Source organism: Anguilla rostrata, chromosome 2 (genome assembly GCF_018555375.3).
Source record: "Anguilla rostrata isolate EN2019 chromosome 2, ASM1855537v3, whole genome shotgun sequence".
NCBI classification, from domain to species: domain Eukaryota; kingdom Metazoa; phylum Chordata; class Actinopteri; order Anguilliformes; family Anguillidae; genus Anguilla; species Anguilla rostrata.
The window spans coordinates 67,784,854-67,803,066 of record NC_057934.1 but is presented as its reverse complement, the minus strand read 5'-3'; the positions used below and the strand labels follow the sequence as shown (position 1 = coordinate 67,803,066).

Sequence of the window (18,213 nt, the reverse complement as noted above, 5' to 3'; positions counted from 1 at the left end):
GTTTCAGTTGGTGTACGTGCGTGTGTACGCATGTGTGCTAGCATCAGCAGTAGCATTAATCTCAGTTTTGCTCGTGTGAGTAGACCATTTCTGCTTCACTATTTTTTGATAGCAATGTGCACACTGTTATCCAAAAGGAAAATGTATAAACTCTAAATTGACTATTTGTGTAATGTAGGCATTACTTATACTAATGTAGGCCTGTTGCCTATGAACAGTCAGCGAGGTCCTGACCGCCATTTCCCCATGGGCATTCCCAATCTGGACTGGTTATTCCAACCTGTGGAGAAAAGGGGGGGGAAGCATGAAAAAGACCTTTATTCCTGCTTATTAGCCTCAGCCCTCACATATAGAACTGGGCGGCAGTGTAGTGTAACAGGTAAGGAGTTGGTCTTGTGACCTAAAGGTCGCAGGTCCAAGTCCCCGCTAGGACACTGCCGTTGTACCCTTGAGCAGAGGTACTTAACCTGCATTGCTCCAGTATACATCCAGCTGTGTAATTGGATACAATGTAAATGCTGTGTAAAAAGTTGTGTAAGTCGCTCTGGATAAGAGCGTCTGCTAAATGCCTGCAATGTAATGAATGTCAGAGAGATACCTTCATGCGTTTTGGGGTTCTCACCTTCATGCCAGGTTGGCTTCTGGAGCATTGACCTTCCAATGACCTGGCGGAGTGTGAACCATGTGACCGTGACATGCACGTCCCTCGGTGATTCACGGACTCGAAGCATTCACCTGGACCGCAGGTCCAATCTCCCTCGCTGCACCCATTACACACAGCTTGAGTTTTATTAGGAACTTCGCCTTTTCCGCCCTGTGAACACCGGCTGAGCAGATATGCCCCAAGGGCATGCTGGGACCGGCGAGACGAGCCCACCTCTGGCTGGTGGAAGGACTGCGGTGTTTTACTGCGCCTCAGATTTTCGTTTGGTGTCGTTTGGGACTTCGGTCCGTCTGTTGTGCTGGTTTGTTCTCCACCCACCCCTTTCCCGGCAAATACCGTGAGTGCACTGGACTGGTAGCAGTGTGAGGCGCTATTGTGTTGAAGGTCGAGGAAAGTCAGGGTGAGACAATGACCGGGTCACAGCACATACAAGAGCGTCTGGCCTCTGAGCCTGAGATCAGTGAGCAGAGAGAGGGCGGCCATGGAGAACGAGCCGCCCCGGGCCCTGGCCTCAGGAACGCCCAGCTTGGGAGAGTGACGGACAGAAACGGTGTCTGCTGGTATGAGCAGTTAATGTACATTTGGGACTCTTGGTGGGGCTCACTGTCTGATGGAAGACCCTAGAGTTGGTGAACATCGGGGCAGTGTAGGGCATATATAAGCCCCCCACCCTCCTACATCAAGGCTTGTAGCTTCTGTCCCTCGCTTTCAGTCCTGTGTGACCACAGAGCATTACCCTTGGGGTTTGGGAATGATAATGCATGCAAGAATTCCAACCCCACAGCAGTCATGAATCATACCAGTACTGACATCTACTTTGAAAGAGAGAAACTGATTTTTTTCTGTTCCCTTCTGTTCTATTATTCAGTAGATGTTGTGTGGTGGTAGTTCTGTACTCTCTATTGAACAAAAGCACTGTGTGTGCATCTACAGGCACACAAGTAAATCCAGTGCATTGTGTCAAGCGCTTGCTGTCAGAATCATCAAGTCTTCAGGAATTCATTGGAGAAATCTTTGTGGACAAGTGTCTCGCAAAATTGGAGAAACCGAACTGAATGTGTTGTTCTCTTTAAAATCCTCAGATATTCTAAAAAGGGTCCAGTTCAGTGAAATGTGCTATGCCATCACAGGCATCAAGTTTCAAGCGAGGAATCCTGATAACACACCTTGTATCCTGATGAGACTTCCTTGCCTTGGTAAAGAACTGGGGTTCTTAGTCCAGGAAGCTTCTCCATTTAGTGGGTTGACTGGTGTTGATGATGTCATGTTCTGTAGCAGACTCATCATCTCCTGGCCTCCACTGCACCATCTGGAGCTTTGTTTCTACGGGATGGCGCAAAAAACCTGTGAACTGCCATTTTAATGCAATATTTTTTTTCCAAAACAAGACAAACGGGATGCACTGAATTTGAGTGAAATGACAGAATTTTGCCTTATTTTGTAAAGGGGACTTTGTGTTTTTAGCAGTCGCAGTGAATCAGCAGAGTGGGTTTTTTTACACATTTGTCAGGCTAGGATTTCTCTGGAACCAATATTTTGACGTACCGTAGCCATTTGACACTGAGATGCGTCTCCGGGGACATGCGCAGATCATGTTGTCTATTAATTATCGGACGACATCGATCGACCAGCCGGTCGTTCGGTCAGTCGACGGGCGCCCGATGCGGGAGTGCCCACGCTGCGCTCAGCAGTGCAGGGCTATCGCCTAGGAAACGGAGCCAGCGTTCGACGTTATTACGGCGGGCATCGGAAACGTCTGCGCAGTTCAGTGGGGCAGGAGAGAGATGGTAAATGGACTGCATTATATAGCGCTTTTATCCAAAGCGCTTTACGATTGATGCCTCTCATTCACCCATTCACACACACACACTCACACGCCAACGGTGAAAGGCTGCCATGCAAGGTACCAATCAGCTCGTTGGGAGCAATTAGGGGTTAGGCGTCTTGCTCAGGGATGCTTCGACACGCCCAGGGCTGGGGATCGAACCGGCAACCCTTCGACTGTCAGCCAGACAACCGCTCTTACCTCCTGATCTATGTGGCCCTTATAACCGCTCTTACCTCCTGAGCTACGTCGCTCCGGCTGGTCTGCGGTGAGGGTCTGCGGTGAGCCAGACACGGGCGGAGGGAGGGGGGCGGGAGAGAGAAATCCGGCTCCTCCGGTTACGGCTGGAGCCTCGCCGCTCCAGGACGCGCGGGGGGGGGGGGAGGCTAACGGGGTCGGGTCAGGAGGAATTAGGCGGCCCGCAATTTGATTTGTGTCTGCCGGCCTTCCTGTGGGCTCGGCGGGGAAAGGGGGGCGGTGTCCAGAGCAGGGTTAGCGTGCAGACGGGTGCCATGGTTCCTACGCACGGCCCACTCAAGCCGTTCGATTGATTCTCGCTCCACGTCGGGCTGGAGAGATTGACTCAACGGACGTGCCAAAGTACAAAGTTACAGGACGTGGAGGCGTATTTTTTATTTTATTTGATTTGCGCCGCCGCTAATTCCGTTAGCATCAGGCGTTTTCGTAGAGGTCTTCCTGTCTGGAGTGCACACGTCTGTACGCGGGAGACGGCTGCATTTAGCGTGAGCTCTCCTTTTCACCGCCGCGAAAACCTGGAGCCGCTACCACGGCGTATACTGAGATTCCCTCGTCTGGATGCGGTCGCTGATGAGCTGAACCTGACGGCTTGTTCGTTTGCAGCACCACTGGCGCGTGCTTCAGGCTGGCGGGTGTGACAGAAAGCCTGAGCGTGTGACCTCAGAGGGCGAAGGTCATGGGCCATAGCGTGCGACCTCTCTTCGGGTCCTCCTCGCAGGGAAACGGAGGAGATCCGTGACCTCGCCTGGCAGACCGCCCCGTCAGGGGCACACATCGCGCTGGAGAGCCACAGAAGCGCAGGCATTGGTAATGGTAATGACTGCTATTAGCCATCCAGCCTTACAATGATGCCTCATTCGCAGAGCAGTTAGGTTGAGTAGGGTCCTTGCTCAGGACACTCGACGTCAGGCGGTTTGACGGACGACTGCCAGACATCGCACTCTGACTATGTCGCCACCTATCGCCGCATTGGAGCCACTTAGTGGAGTTTTCCGGGTGGCTTTGGGTCAGATGAGATCTCTGCGACTGTTCTTCAGGTCGAGACCAGTCTTCGCTCTGTTCTTGCCGCACTGAATTTTCTCTCTCCTCTAAAAGTTTATGTCTCGGTTCGCCCTTGTCATGGTTTCAGTTGCTGACGTTTTCCTCATCCGGTCTCTCCACCGAAAATTACAGTGTGTCATGACGGAAAGAGAAAGGAGCATTTTGTGGTTGAGGGTTATGAGATGTGCAAAGCTGCGATACAATGCTTCACAAGGCCACTATGGTGGCCGATTAGAGCCGTGCAAAGCAGCAGAATCTGTTTGTGTGAGCGTGGTATCGCCTTGGTGACGGAGGGACGAGACGCACCTCATTTCCTCAGAGTCGATGTTTCAGTGCCGGTCACCAGTCGGCACCCTGAGCCGACCAGAGTAGGATGGGTCTCCCCCTCCTTGAGCCTGGTTCCTTCCAAGGTTTCTTCCCGTCTACCACAGGGAGTTTTTCCCTTGCCACTTGTTGCCTTAGGCTTGCTCATGTGGGGGTTTAGGCCAAGGTTGTCCATAAAGCGTATTGTGACAACTGCTGTAAAATACGCTATACAAATAAAATTTGATTGATTTGATTGACAAGCTCGCCGAGGTCTTTCAGCGGCGGTGGTGTTGCCGGGAGACGCAGCTCAAAGACCAGGTGAGAGGGCGTGTACCTCAACTGTCCTCACATACACAGACAATGGGGGGGAGGGGCAACCTCTAATTAAATTCGAAACACACACCACAATGCACCTGACACCTCCGTACAGACATGCATACCTACAGTACAGTACAGTACAGTACAGGGTCAGTGGCCCGCGGGGGTAGTGTTAGGGGGAGAGGGTAGGTAACTCAGGACTATTAAATTAGTCTTTCCATGTTGTTATTAGTAAATGGTAAATAATAATAATAATAATAATAATAATAATAATAATAACAACGGTGGCTGAATAATACCACATTTCAGAAATAAGAAAGCTGTAATAATGTCAGCATAATAATGTATTATTATTATTATTATAATTATTATTATTATTAATATTAATCAAGGAAAATGTATAGGTCACAGCTGTGAAAGTTAAATATATATTAGAATGAATTAGAAATGAATTTATAAATATCCTGTTTTGAGACAGGCTGAATTGCAATATTGAACCTTGGAAAACAAATAAAAGCAATAAATAAAGAATTATATTAAACTTCTGCTGAGATACGGTCTTGCGTGTTCATCTGTGTGTGCGTGCACGCTCGTGTGTGTGCATCCATGCATGCACGTGTGTGTGCGTGTGTGTTTGTGTGTGCGTCTGCCTGTTTGTGTGCGTGTCTGTGTGTATGTGTGTGTGCGTGTGTGTACACGTGTACGTGTGTGCGTCTGCATGTCTGTGTGCACGTGTGTGCGCGTGTGTGTGTGTGTGCGTGTAAGCGTCTGCATGTCTGTGCGCACGTGTGTGTGTGTGTGTGCATGTCTGTGTGTGTGTGTGTGTGTCTGTGTTGGGGGGTAGAGCTTTTGTTCTCTTGCCTGTCTGTCTATCGGTTACATTATTCTTATATCCCTCCCGTGCTCAGAATTTAATAAGGGGGAGAAAAAATTGAGTGTCAGGAAATTATACTTCTAATCAGCCCTTTGCAAGGAGGGCTTTTATTAAAGAGCTGCTCTTTGAGCTGGAGCCTGGGAAGCTGATAAAGCTTCATTCTGCTCACACCACCACAGGCTATATCATATTAAACCCCCTGCCCATAGCTCCCGCCTAGCGCATGCGCTGGCTAGCGCACACACCGCCTTACGCACGCTCTGCCTAGCACACGCTCTGCCTTACACACGCGCCGCCTAGCGCATGTACCCACCTAGCGCACATACCACCTGGCGCATGTACCCACCTAGCGCACATACCACCTGGCGCATGTACCCACCTAGCGCTCGCTCCACCTAGCGCATGCTACCGCCTAGCGCATGTACCCACCTAGCGCACGTTCCACCTAGCGCATGCTACCGCCTAGCGCATGTACCCACCTAGCGCACGTTCCACCTAGTGCATGTACCCACCTAGCGCATGCTACCGCCTAGCGCACATTCCACCTAGCGCTCGCTCCACCTAGCGCTCGCTCCACCTAGCGCATGCTACCGCCTGGCGCATGTACCCACCTATCGCGCGCTTCACCTAGCGCATGCTACCGCCTAGCCGTCTGCCCGCGCCTCACGCCCCGCTATCCCTGCCAGGTGCTGGACGGGACGTCCTGCTTGCAGTTTTGTGTACTCCAGCCTCGGCCGCCGTCCACCGACACCCACCCCGAGGAGCGCCTGCACCGGCCGGCTGGACCGGGCCACCTGGCTGAGGCACCTGAGCCACGGCGGGCAGGTGGAGGAGCAGCACGAGCTACGTCAGGTAGAGCTGCTGCCCCACTCAAGGGCATACATGTAAATATGTGGCACATCCTCATTCCATACTCGTAATACAGCATTACACTAGCACACAAATGCCCAAATGTTGCGCACTCAGTCCGTGGTTAACGGTACTCACAGCCTGGTCTCTTATTCAGTACTGATACGCGCGGACGTGGCGCATGCTCGGTCCGAACTGGCACAGGGGCACGCGCGTACGCCCGTAACGGGGGCCCGCAGCGATCACACGGAACACAGAGAGCCGCCGTGACCGCCATCTACAGCACCGTTTCGCCCTCCCCCCCAGCAGGCCGCCTTTTTCGGGGGGGGGGTTAGGGTTAGGGTTAGGGTTAGGATTGGGGGGGGTTAGGGTTGGGGGGGGGGTCGAGCCGGTCGTCTGAGCGGAGGCGCGGCCCTCCCTGCTGCGCCACTACAGCTGGGGCTCCGGCGCGGAGGAGCGGGAGGCCTGCAGGCGGAGGAGGCGCGGGCAGCACCAGGAGATCCAGCAGAGGAGGTGAGCAGGAGGAGTCCCATGCGTCTGCTCCATCTCCAGCACACTTCATTTTTTTTTGCTCTACGTTTGAAATTCGTTCTTCATCATCGTTCTTTATTTCGCTTTGGCACATATCCCAAAGGAAAAGAAACAACAACAACAAAAAAATGATGTATTAAATAAATAAATGCTTGACACACATTTTTTATCAACTGAAAAAAACTATGAATGTCTCACTACAGTCGCCTTCATTTGACAAATGTTGGCACTCGCAAAAAAAAACACATCCAAGAGTGTCAGTAAAAGAAACCCGTGGAAGAAGGACAAGATGAGCCTCTCCGTTTATAGCGCTGCTTTGTCATTGTTCGCTGCTCTCTCCCCGTTCTCCGCGGTCCGCTTTCTCCCAGTCGCTGCCAGGTTTCGCTCCCTCAGCACGCGTCCAGTCCGCCCTGCAGACCAAGGTCCAGAATAATGCTGAGCTAGCTCGCACGCAATGAATATAGCACATTTACTAAAACCTGCTATAACAGTCCTAATACTGCTTGTATTTTTCCATAGACGCTTGTTTTGCCGTTTGTTGTTTAGTGTTAATCAGTTTAAACTACTGCTCAGAGTTTCCATAGTGTTGAACTATGCCGGTGTTTGTGCTCTAGCGTCTTCATTAACCTTCAGGGTCCAAGTTGAACTATGCGGTGTTCCCTGCGCTTGGACCGGTACTTCTCTCTAGGGTTTTCGACACACTTGTTCCTGGTTATGGTTATACACTTTGTTGTACGTCGCTCTGGATAAGAGCGTCTGCCAAATGCCTGTAATGTAATGTAATGTAATGTAATGCAATGTAATTTATGTTTGTTTGTTCGAGCCTGTGCTCCAGTCAAAACAAAAACAGCAGGAGCTGAGAGTGCCTTTGATGGAGGATAACTGAAATTTGGTCGTAAAACATGCTGTTTGTACGTCCATTTGCTAGCATAGAGTGAGTCACTCATTGGTGCTCGCTGAGGTCAGACTGTGTCATTTATTTGGTATTTGTCAAATCGTATCGCGAATTTGGAAAGCGTGTAGCGCAGGCTGTGGCGCTTTGTAAATCTGCCACCAGGGAGTTTGTCAGTTTGTTTTTATTATCAGGGGGCTGAAGAGGCTGGGTGTCTCATTGAAGAGCACAGCAACTACAGCGCCAGTGTTTCCCTGTTGGGTCTGAGTGCTGTTTGAGTGAAACTCTGGGGATGGAAGACACGCACACACACACACACACATTCACACAAGCACACGCACACACACACGCACACACACACACACACACACACACACACAAGCATACATAGACACACACACAAACGCACACATGCACACACATGCACACACACACACACACACAAGCACGCACAGACACACACACACACACACACAAGCACACACACACACTCACACAAGCACGCACACACACACACAAACGCACACACACACACTCACACAAGCACGCACACACACACACAAACGCACACACACACACACACACAGTCTGAGGAATCAGCTGTTGCTGTGTGTTGCATCAGGCTGTTGTATCCTCCTGATGATATAGTCGTGAGGTGAGGGAGGTTTCGCGGTGTTAATTAAATCATCCTTCCCACTGGTCGCAGGTCCTACTGGCTTTATTGTCTAAAGGACTGTCCGTACGCATCAAGCTGACACCCTCATTCTTGGCAGCATGCCCGGTTCTGGGAGAATAATTACAGTCCTTTCCTTCTCCCAATCTTCAATTTGGCAGAACAAATTAAACACTGAGACACGGGGAAGCAGGTTTTTTATTTCAGTTGTCATCCACACAATCTGGGGAAATTTTCTGAAGTTTAGGGTCAAACCTCACACCCTACCAAGAGCAGATAACATGGCAGTTGCTTTTGGAATGTTAGAAGCTACACACCCTAGCATATAAGCACAGACAGAGTTCTGTTATTTCAAACTTCCACCGGATGCTTCATGTTTGCCGTTTGCCTCCCTGCATTTTTCGATTCGCGACTCACCCTGTACGACTGTGACGGCGCTCAGTCACCACACAAGCTCACGTAGTGCTCAGGCACGCTGTCAGCTCTGAGGCCTTGCTGGTTGCAGACTGACTGCCATGGGGGGGGGGGGGGAAACGGGTCTGGGCTGTAAAACACCACCCGCTTGGGCACACCTGGCGAACGTGCTGCACCAGGTGTCTGGTCACCTGTCCCCATGAAGGGGTTTTCACACCTCAGAGTCCCGCAGGGCTGGCCTGCCTTTGACCTCTGCTGTGCGAACCGAGGCCCTGCATTTTAAACAGCTTGTATAATTAAATTTTTCCCCTCTATTACTCCCCTCTCTTGACCTCTCTCTTCATTCTCACTCCCTCCCTCTTTCTCGTCTATATCCACCCTCCCCCCTTTCCCCCCTCCTCCCCTCTCTCATCCGCCCACCGCTGTCATCCTCGATTCCTCCACTCACTCCATCTCCACTTAATCCACCACCCCCTCGTTCACCTCCTATTCCCTCAACCGGCTTCACGCCTCCCGCCTCTCCCTGCCCCTCCACTCACTCACCCCCCCCCCCCCCACCTCTACCTCCCCCTCCCCTCCTCCTCCCATGACCCATTCCCCCCTCCTTCTCCTACCATCTCTCCCTGGCTCTCTTTCCTCCGACCTCCAACCACCACCCCCCCCCCATCCCCCACCACCATCCAGGGTACCCATGAGTCCTGAGAAGCAAAGCCGATTTTGGCGGAAGGTGCAGTTCACAGTAGATCGAGAGACGTGGTGAGGACAGACAGCTCCTTCTTCCGGGGGGGGGGGGACAACCCCAACGTGGAGAGCATGAGGTCAGGCGGCTCCTCCTTCAGTGTGTCTGCCACGCTTTCTGACCCAACTTGGCTCTTCCTGTTCCCTCTTCATGTCCCATACTCAGCTTCCTTCCTTTCTGTCCTTCCTTGGGCGAGTGTTCCACATTAATCATTGATCTCGAAATTTCCTAAGGAGACAGGGTTTTTTTTTCCAGCGCTGCCACCGCAGTACACATCTACTCTTCGCACGTTGGATTGCTGTGAGTCATTCTTTGTTGTCAGCTTAACGGTGCGCTTAGTTTTGGTTCCTCATTGTGATGGTACAGGCGTACCCTGCTCAACTGCGCCGTGCTCAACCCTGAGGTGGGTTACTGCCAGGGCATGTCGGATTTGGTAGCGCCGCTGCGTACGGAGCTGCAGGACGCGGGTGACGCCCTTCTGGTGCTTTGTGGGCCTGATGGAGAGCGCCAGGAAATACACCAACAGTATATTTACGTATAGCCACACAGGTATTCACCCACAGGTATATGTATACCAGAGTAAAGCAACCACGTAAGGCATCACGAGGTAATATCAACGGTAATAGTATGCACAGAGATAATATGCACGTTACCGGTAATAGCACACAACAGAGATATATGCACACCACAAGTAATGCACACCAACACAGGTAAATATGCACACCAACAGAGGTAAATATGCAGACCAACAGGTAAATATGCAAACAAACAGGTAAATATGCAAACCAACAGAGGTAAACATGTACACCAACAGAGATAAATATGTACACCAGCACAGGTAAATATGCACACCAACAGGTAAATATGTATACCAGAGATAAATATGCACACCAACAGGTAAATATGTATTCCAAAACAGGTAAATATGCACACCAACAGAGGTAAATATGCACACCAACAGAGGTAAATATGCACACCAACACAGGTAAATATGCTCACCAACACAGGTAAATATGCACATCAACTCAAAATCAGGTGTAAATACACACTACCAGGTAAACTCACTCACTATCATATAACGTGCTCATTAACAAGTAAACACACGCAATGAGTTGACATCCTCATTAACAATAAACATAACAGGGTACATGCTCTGTAAATAGGGTTGTCAACAGGTACACATGCTCACTAACTGCAAATACGCTTGTTATAACCGGTACAAATGTGAACTCCCGCCTTAATGTGCTTGCTTCAAAGGAAGCATGTCCACTACCAGTGAAGCATACAGACTGACCAGTCAAATAAACGTGCTCAGTGCTATATAAACACGCTGTCAAATAAAGACACTTACACCCAGATTATTACGCTCATTGCAAAGTAATGCGTGCTCTGCCATAGCAACTCAATCCCTGACACGTACCATAACAACATTCCTTGCATTCCTGCCACTTTGATTCCCCAGATGGACACTGCAATAAAAGAACTGAGTTCTCAGTTGACCTTCCTCGTTAAATGAGGTGTACATACAGTAAGCTTGTTTTTGACCTGGGTAGTAAACACACTAGTTTTCATCCCCTTTTTTAAAATACATACCCGAACGTCTTATGTTTTGTGTAAGCCTATGGTTGTTGTGCATACCAGTATGTACAATAATGAGTGGAGAGCGTAGGCTCATCTTTGTCTCAACAGCTACTCCATCTGTTCGTTGTGTGCATCGTATGTGACTCTACGCATGAGAGTGGAGTAGCGGGTGACGTTATGCGGAAGACTACTATGCCGGTGTGGCACGTTGTGCTGGCATGACGTAGCGGAGTAGTGGGTGACGTAGCGGAGCAGCGGCTGACGTAGTGGAGCAGTGGCTGCTATCGTTGTGCTGTACAGCGATGACGTAGTGGAACAGCGGATGACGAAGCGGAGCAGTGGCTGACAAAGCGGAGCAGCGGCTGACGTAGTGGAGCAGCGGAGGATGAAGTGGAGCAGCGGCTGCCGGTGGATCAGATGCTCCTGCAGTTCAGCGCACTGTCCATGCGCGTGGACGGGGAGCTGGTGCTGCGCAAGGTGAGCCAGTCGCTTCCTAGCGACCAAAAATCTTATCTAGCCACTAGTGACAAATGTGGCGATTTTTCGCAACTTGGGCAACCTCCATTCTTGTTGTCGAGCGACAGCACGTCTGACTTCACCGTGTTAGCGGGGGGGGGGGGGGTGGGGGGGGTGCATGGTAGCACGGTAGCACCCCCAGTAAAACGGTAGCACACCCCTCCCCCCCGCTAAGACAATAGCACTCCCCACTCCCCCCCCCCCCCCCCCCACTGGGTGACACCAACCCTAGTGACGCCACTGTACATCATCGCGCAATCTACCGACATTTCAGAGAGCCTATAGCGACTTCAGGTGAGATTTTTTTGGCAACAACTGCTGCCCCACACGTGGTGTGTCCGTCTGAAACAACTCCGCTCTACGCTGCTTTTTCTTTTCCTTTTTTTTTCGCTGGTTTGCTTGCTTGCTTGCTTGCTCGCTTGCATCTTCTGTTTGTTGCCGCAGCCTGGCTTTCTTACGAAAAAAGCCACAACAACGCCCGCGGGCCGGTAACGCCGTCTCACAGCAGAGCTGAAATTGTCATTTTAATTGTTATCGACTGCGGGGCCTTGGCGGAGATTATCCTGTTGAGCCTGCCTCGCTCCAACAGCAGATTTCATCTGATTTCCTAATTAAAGGCTGAGAGGGAAAGGTATCGATTGCGGGGGGAGAGGGAGAGGGAAGCGGCCGCTGCCCTCTCAGCTTCTCCGTCGCTCCTCTCGATCTGATAAAACGCGGCGGCGGCGGCGGCGGCGGCCTCCGGGTTCAAGCGTTAATGGGACCCGCCTCAAACAAACGCGCCGCGTTCGCGCACCTGCGTTTCGTTAGACCCCTCGTCCGTCGTTAAAACGTTCGTTTGTTCCGTGGTTAAACGGCAACGGGAGCCTCAGACGTGTCAGGCAGAGCTGAGCTCTTTTACATTACAGGCATTTAGCAGACGCTCTTATCCAGAGCGACTTACACAACTTTTACATAGCATTTTACATTGTATCCATTTATACAGCTGGATATATACTGAAGCAATTTCGGTTAAGTACCTTGCTCAAGGGCACAACGGCAGTGTCCTTATCCGGGAATCGAACCTGCGACCTATCGGTTACAAGCCCAGTTCCTTACCCACTGTGCTACACCTCCGCCCTCTGACACTCTGACACTCCGAGCTCTGACCCTATTTAGATTTTTTTTTCTCGCTCTCTCACCGAAACACTCCATTTAATGGGGGCTATTGATAGACACGAGCGCTACTGCGCGGCCACAGACACAAAAAGGCGGCAGAAGGCTTGATGGTGTTAGATTACTGCTGCCGCGGTGGGCTGGGAGGCCTAGCCGTAAATACACCAGTAGGCCTGCGGTTGTTTATAGTTTTGCACAGTTGCTACTGCTGTTACAAAAATAGCATCCTAAGTAACTCATTAAAAAGTTTACTTTGATATGTTGACAAAACCTTATATATATATATTTAGAAAGCTGCTTCTGTGCTTAGTCAATAAAATGGATTAGACAGTGCCGCAGGTGTGTGGCCAATAGTCGACTTGAAAAAGTGCAGAGTGAAAATGAATCAGCTTTCACTGTAAAAACTTTTTTTTTTTCATGCTCACAAATTAGCAATGGTCTGTGTAAGCTCTGTGGTCCAGGCGCGTGGGACGGTGACTACATTCCGGGCCTCGGGTGTTCTGGGGGGGCGCTCTGAGCCCCCCACCTCACCCCATCCTGCCCTGCCCAGCCCGGCGAGGGTAGAGGAAGCTCAGGGACACTGGACACATTGCGGCTTCCACGATCAGTCCTAAACCTGAGGAAATGGTGAAGGTGAAGCCGTGAGCAGTAGCTGATGAACCAACCGCTTTACCTCCGCTCCGATTGGCCTCCTCTGCCTCGGCACAGGCCGCTGGTGGAGAGGGGCTGGGCCAGTCATCGTGGGAGCTCGTGGTGGAGCTTTGCGCGTCGGGTGACAAGTGGACGCACTGCCTGCTGGGTAAAGCCAGAGGAGCTCGGGGAATAGTCATGGGCAACACGAGGACACCTGCATCCGAACTCCCACGAGGGCACGAACAAAATGTCCGAATGCACAGAGTCTGTCTGTCTTTGACAACTGAACCAAAACTGTGACCTGCTGCATAATCAGGGTATTTCGCCATACTTTTTTAAAAGCGTGGGTTATTTTTCATTGGAATGTAGTTGGTGGGCATTCTTCATACGGTATGAAGGTGAGGGCAATGATTTATTAAGGTCAGCAAATGAGAAGGAAAAAAATCTGAAGCAAGGTGCAAAACCAGTAACTGACAATCGTGGCTCGTTTTTCTGGTTATTTTGTGCTTGTCAGATTGCCGCTGCCTGCCAAGGACTGGATAAAGGTCTTATCTGCATTTCAGGAAAAAAAAGTTTGCCATTTTATTCAGAAGAGACTACCCTTTGCAGTGGAAGTTATGTATGGGAAGGCAGTCAAAAGTGTTGGAAATTAAACCATTACAAGTATACATGTATAACCAGGTTTGTTTTTGTGATTGTTATACATTTCTATTGCTATAAATGATTTAACAATGCCTCAAAAGTTTTTACTTATTTTTCCCATGTATATTGTCCATTTTTATCACTGTTTATTTTAATAACTAATCTAAGTCCTGGAAAGCAAAGTTTTTGCTCCAGGGTGAACTGTTAATGAGCTGTGTACATATATGAATGGTTGACCTTTTTTGGAAGTATTTTATTGAATGGATGAAACCCTGAAGATATTTTTTTGTTTGTTTTACACCTGAACAAGGTGTAAAATAATCAACAATTCATCAATCAAAACATTTGGTCGATACTCTTGGATATAAGACTCATATAGTTGGATAGCGTTAAGTGTAAAAGAGTAACTACTGTCTTCGGGTTGTGGAGACCATTGGTATCCACAGCCAGATTGTAGCCACTCGTTCTCCCTGAACAGTGAATGGGAAGGCTGAGCCAGTACTTTACGGATGAGACTAGTGATGTACTCCTCAGACAGGGATGTGATGCTCTCTCACAGGAGGCATGAAATCTGGCTACAGTCTTACATTTTTTTCTCGATTGTTTTTTTTTTTTCAATAGATAGAGAATTTCTCCTACACTGTCGGCACACTGTACAAAACTCTTGAAGAATTTATAGGCATCAAGGAAGAATGCTTAGCGCATACATCAATTATTTTGTATTAAACTGACACAGAATCATATAAATCATCCACGTCCAGTAACAGGGTCATTAATAACCTTCGAGTCTGAATTAATGTTCTTATTAAAATATTGATTGTGGGTTGTCAAAGGCACTCATCACTAAGGCACGTGCAACACTTCACCTACACTTTATTGAGAGCTGCTTTTCCAGAGTGCTTTTTAGAGAAATAGCTGAGAAAGTGCAGTGCAGTGCAGTTCATAAGTATTTGGACAGTGACACATTTTGTGTCGTTTTGAACTCTGTAATCCAGCCCATTGGATTTGCAGTGAAACAATGAGTATAAAGAGGCTAATCAACGGTTATTCTTTGCTAGTGGCATTTCACATGTTAGGCAGATAGTGTCAGTCGGCTAAGGGAACTGGCTGTTAAAAAAGTCGAGTTCCTTCACTGAACTGCCGTTGTCTTCAGCAAGGTCTAACCTGAAATGCTTAGTATATATCCGCTGGATAAATGCGCTCCAATGAATAATGTATGTAAAGAGGTTTTAAGTGCAAAGCGCGTCGCTTTAACCCTTGGGGAATGTAATCCATATGGTGATCTGTGTAGGAATTACAGCCTGTGTTGCAATGACTTTTTATACATAGTCCCCTCGCAGTGTAGGGTACCAAAAGCGTTTGGACAAACTGACACAATCTTGTATAAAATTATCATATTTCGTACTTGGTTGCAACGGATGATTGCCTGAAGTCTATGACTGCTGGGTACACAAAACACGCGCACACACACACACACACACACACACACACACAGCCTGATGAACCCCACAGTCAGCTACACATATTGCTGTCCTTCAGGGGAGCTATGGCAGGGGTGGAACAAAGCAAGCTGAGCATCAGTGCTGTAAGTGATGGCCCTGTCAGTGTCTGAGTCCTCTGCTGTGTGAGTGGCACCTCTGACCGCGTAAAAACATCCCCTGCATGCAGCCCGCGGCGGGACGGGCAGATGACCCTCCCCCCCCACATCCTGCCGCTGTGTGCCGTCACGCTCGCACCCCTGCAGCCTGTCGCTGTGACTAACCCCCCCCAGGCTGCTCCTTCACTAATGCTGCACAGACAACGCAGCACACCTGCCTGCACAGACACAAACGCCGGTGAGAACACGCAGACTCACCCACGCGGAAGCAGAAAAGTGTGTGACCACCTGAACATCACACCCATATGTACTTGTTGAACATCTCATTCCAAAACCATGAGGCAGCCTCCACTCTTCTGTGAAGGCTTTCCAGCAGATTTTGGATCATGGCTGTGACTGACGCTCCCCAGGCTTCTCCTTCACTAATGCTGCACAGAGACGGCAGGCTTACATTTATTTAGCGGACGCTTTTATCCAAAGCGACGTACAAAAGTGCATATCAAAGGTCACTGGAACAACTACAAAACACAGGTTCGATTAGGTACAATACTCATTTCGTACAGCTATTCATAGTCAAGAACACAGTCCAGTTCACACAGTAAACATTATTCTGACCTAGCTTATGCTTAAGTCAAACTAGGGAGAAGAACAAGATACAACATTAGGATGAAAATACAAATTACAATAAGTGCTGGAATGGAGGTACATGTAACATGAGTGGCATGAAAGAGGGGAATTTAAGTGAAATGATTCGCAGGTTGGTGGGAGTCAGTCCAGGTACAGTCTGAAGAGATGCGTCCTCAGGCCACGGCAGGAAGACGGGGTGGCGAGGGAAGATGGGTCTTTCACTAACGCTGCGCAGACGGACGCACAGAGACCGCAGGACACGCAGAAGCAGCAGCAGTGGGAGCTGCGGCCTGCCTGCGCAGACACAGACGGGCCGGGTGGGAGCACGCAGACTCACCGAACGCAGGCGGCGCAGACCGAGAGAGAAAAAAAAAAACGTGGCGAACGCACGTGTCCCCTGCGCACACACGCGCCCGGCAGCACGGGCCTAAGATCCAGATCCCTTACACCTTCCTATCTGCCGGAGCTCAAACGGTGTTAGTCCCCTAATCTTAGCCCCTAAAGTGCCCTCTTTGTCTTAATCCCCGTTAAATACAGCCCCAGGCTTTCCAGCCGCCCGCAGCAATGTAGCATGCTGTTAGCCTCTTCTCTGAGAGGTCTTGCCCTTCTCTCCCGAGTTTTCCAGGTAATCCCACGGAGCAGGCGTCTGATTAATAGGCGAAAAGGGGGGGGGGGGGGAGGGGGTTACTCTGTAATAGGTGTCATTTGGGAGACAGCGGAGAGGAGAGACACATTAGCAGAGAGGGGTTTTGAGTTACTAATGTTACATTTTTTTAAAAAGCAATTTGGAGGGGCGCTCAAATGTGCCCTAGAGATGAACGGACAGTCTTGTTCACCTTGGTTCGGGGCACGGAGAGACGGTGTAGACCGCAACACCTTGATGGGTTGGCTAAGTGGATTTAAAGCCGAAGTTCAATCATTCTCCCTAATTCTTTTTTTTTTTTTTTTTTCTTCAGTTAATTATAAACCAACTGCATGAAAATTCCCATTTGGGATTACATCACCATTCAAATCTTCCACAACAGACAGGTTCAATCAGTGAGTTTACATTTCATATGGTGCTCCATGAAAAATAAATTAAATGAGTCAAAAAGGTCAAAGATTACACTTTTTGCGGAGCATATTACAGAAAAACAAATGCAAATGGAACGATCAAATAAAAAACCGTGGGATACTGATGCAATGTAAAACAGAGAAGCACTAAGATATTTTAAGATTGGACAACGGTGAAGCATTACCTTTAACATTACATTTAGACCATACAAACAAGCATAATCCACATTCACATCACATCTGCATCTTTGTTTTAAATATTCACTCGCCCAGAAAGTGAAGCTGAGATAGGTAGCTAACTAAATTAATAATAATAATAATAATAATAATAATAATAATAATAATAACAATAAATTAAGTGGGTCTTAATGTATTTAGAAAGCATAAAACTCGTACTTGTAGCTCTGTAGATTAAAAAAACATTTGTAATTCTTAACACAGGGAGCATAGTATATACCAAGAATGATATTAGTAGCAGTGCCTCTACATTTGTGTTTTGGCCAATCCTATTTTTCAAGAAAACAATCTATCTGTCTCTAGAGAGCAAAGTGCTTCAAACACAAAAGCAACTTATGAAGGATTTGATTCTAAATGGGGAATTGTGATTCAATATGAAGTAATTACAATGAAGCATGACCTAAATTATTTTTCTTTACAAAACCCTTTTCACACTTGTACCAGGACACCTCTGACAACAATTCCCAAAGACAAAAAAAAAAAATTTTGATTAACAAATAAATTGATCACTTAGACTAGAAAACATGTTCTATACACGGTAATATACTGCATATACAGTAGAGTCTGTATTTGGCCAGCATCACAATTTTTGTTAATTTTTTAAAACATTCCAGCAGTTTGGATTTAAAAGGAAACAATGACTATGCAGAATGTCAGGTTTAACTTGAGTGCATTTTCGTCCATAGATATTATGGGCTGTGTAGGTACAGCCCTTTTTATACATAGTCCCCCTCCACCCCATTCCAGGAAACCAAAAGTGTTGTGCTCTTTCTTGGTCCTCTGCATATCAT

At 48.7% G+C, this 18,213-nt stretch overlaps 1 pseudogene; it reads left to right on the top strand.

Moving 5' to 3' along the window:
* Positions 1–1,145: 1,145 nt before the first annotated feature.
* The window catches only part of LOC135248618 (TBC1 domain family member 16-like), a 35,042-nt pseudogene continuing 17,974 nt past the window's right edge, over positions 1,146–18,213 (top strand).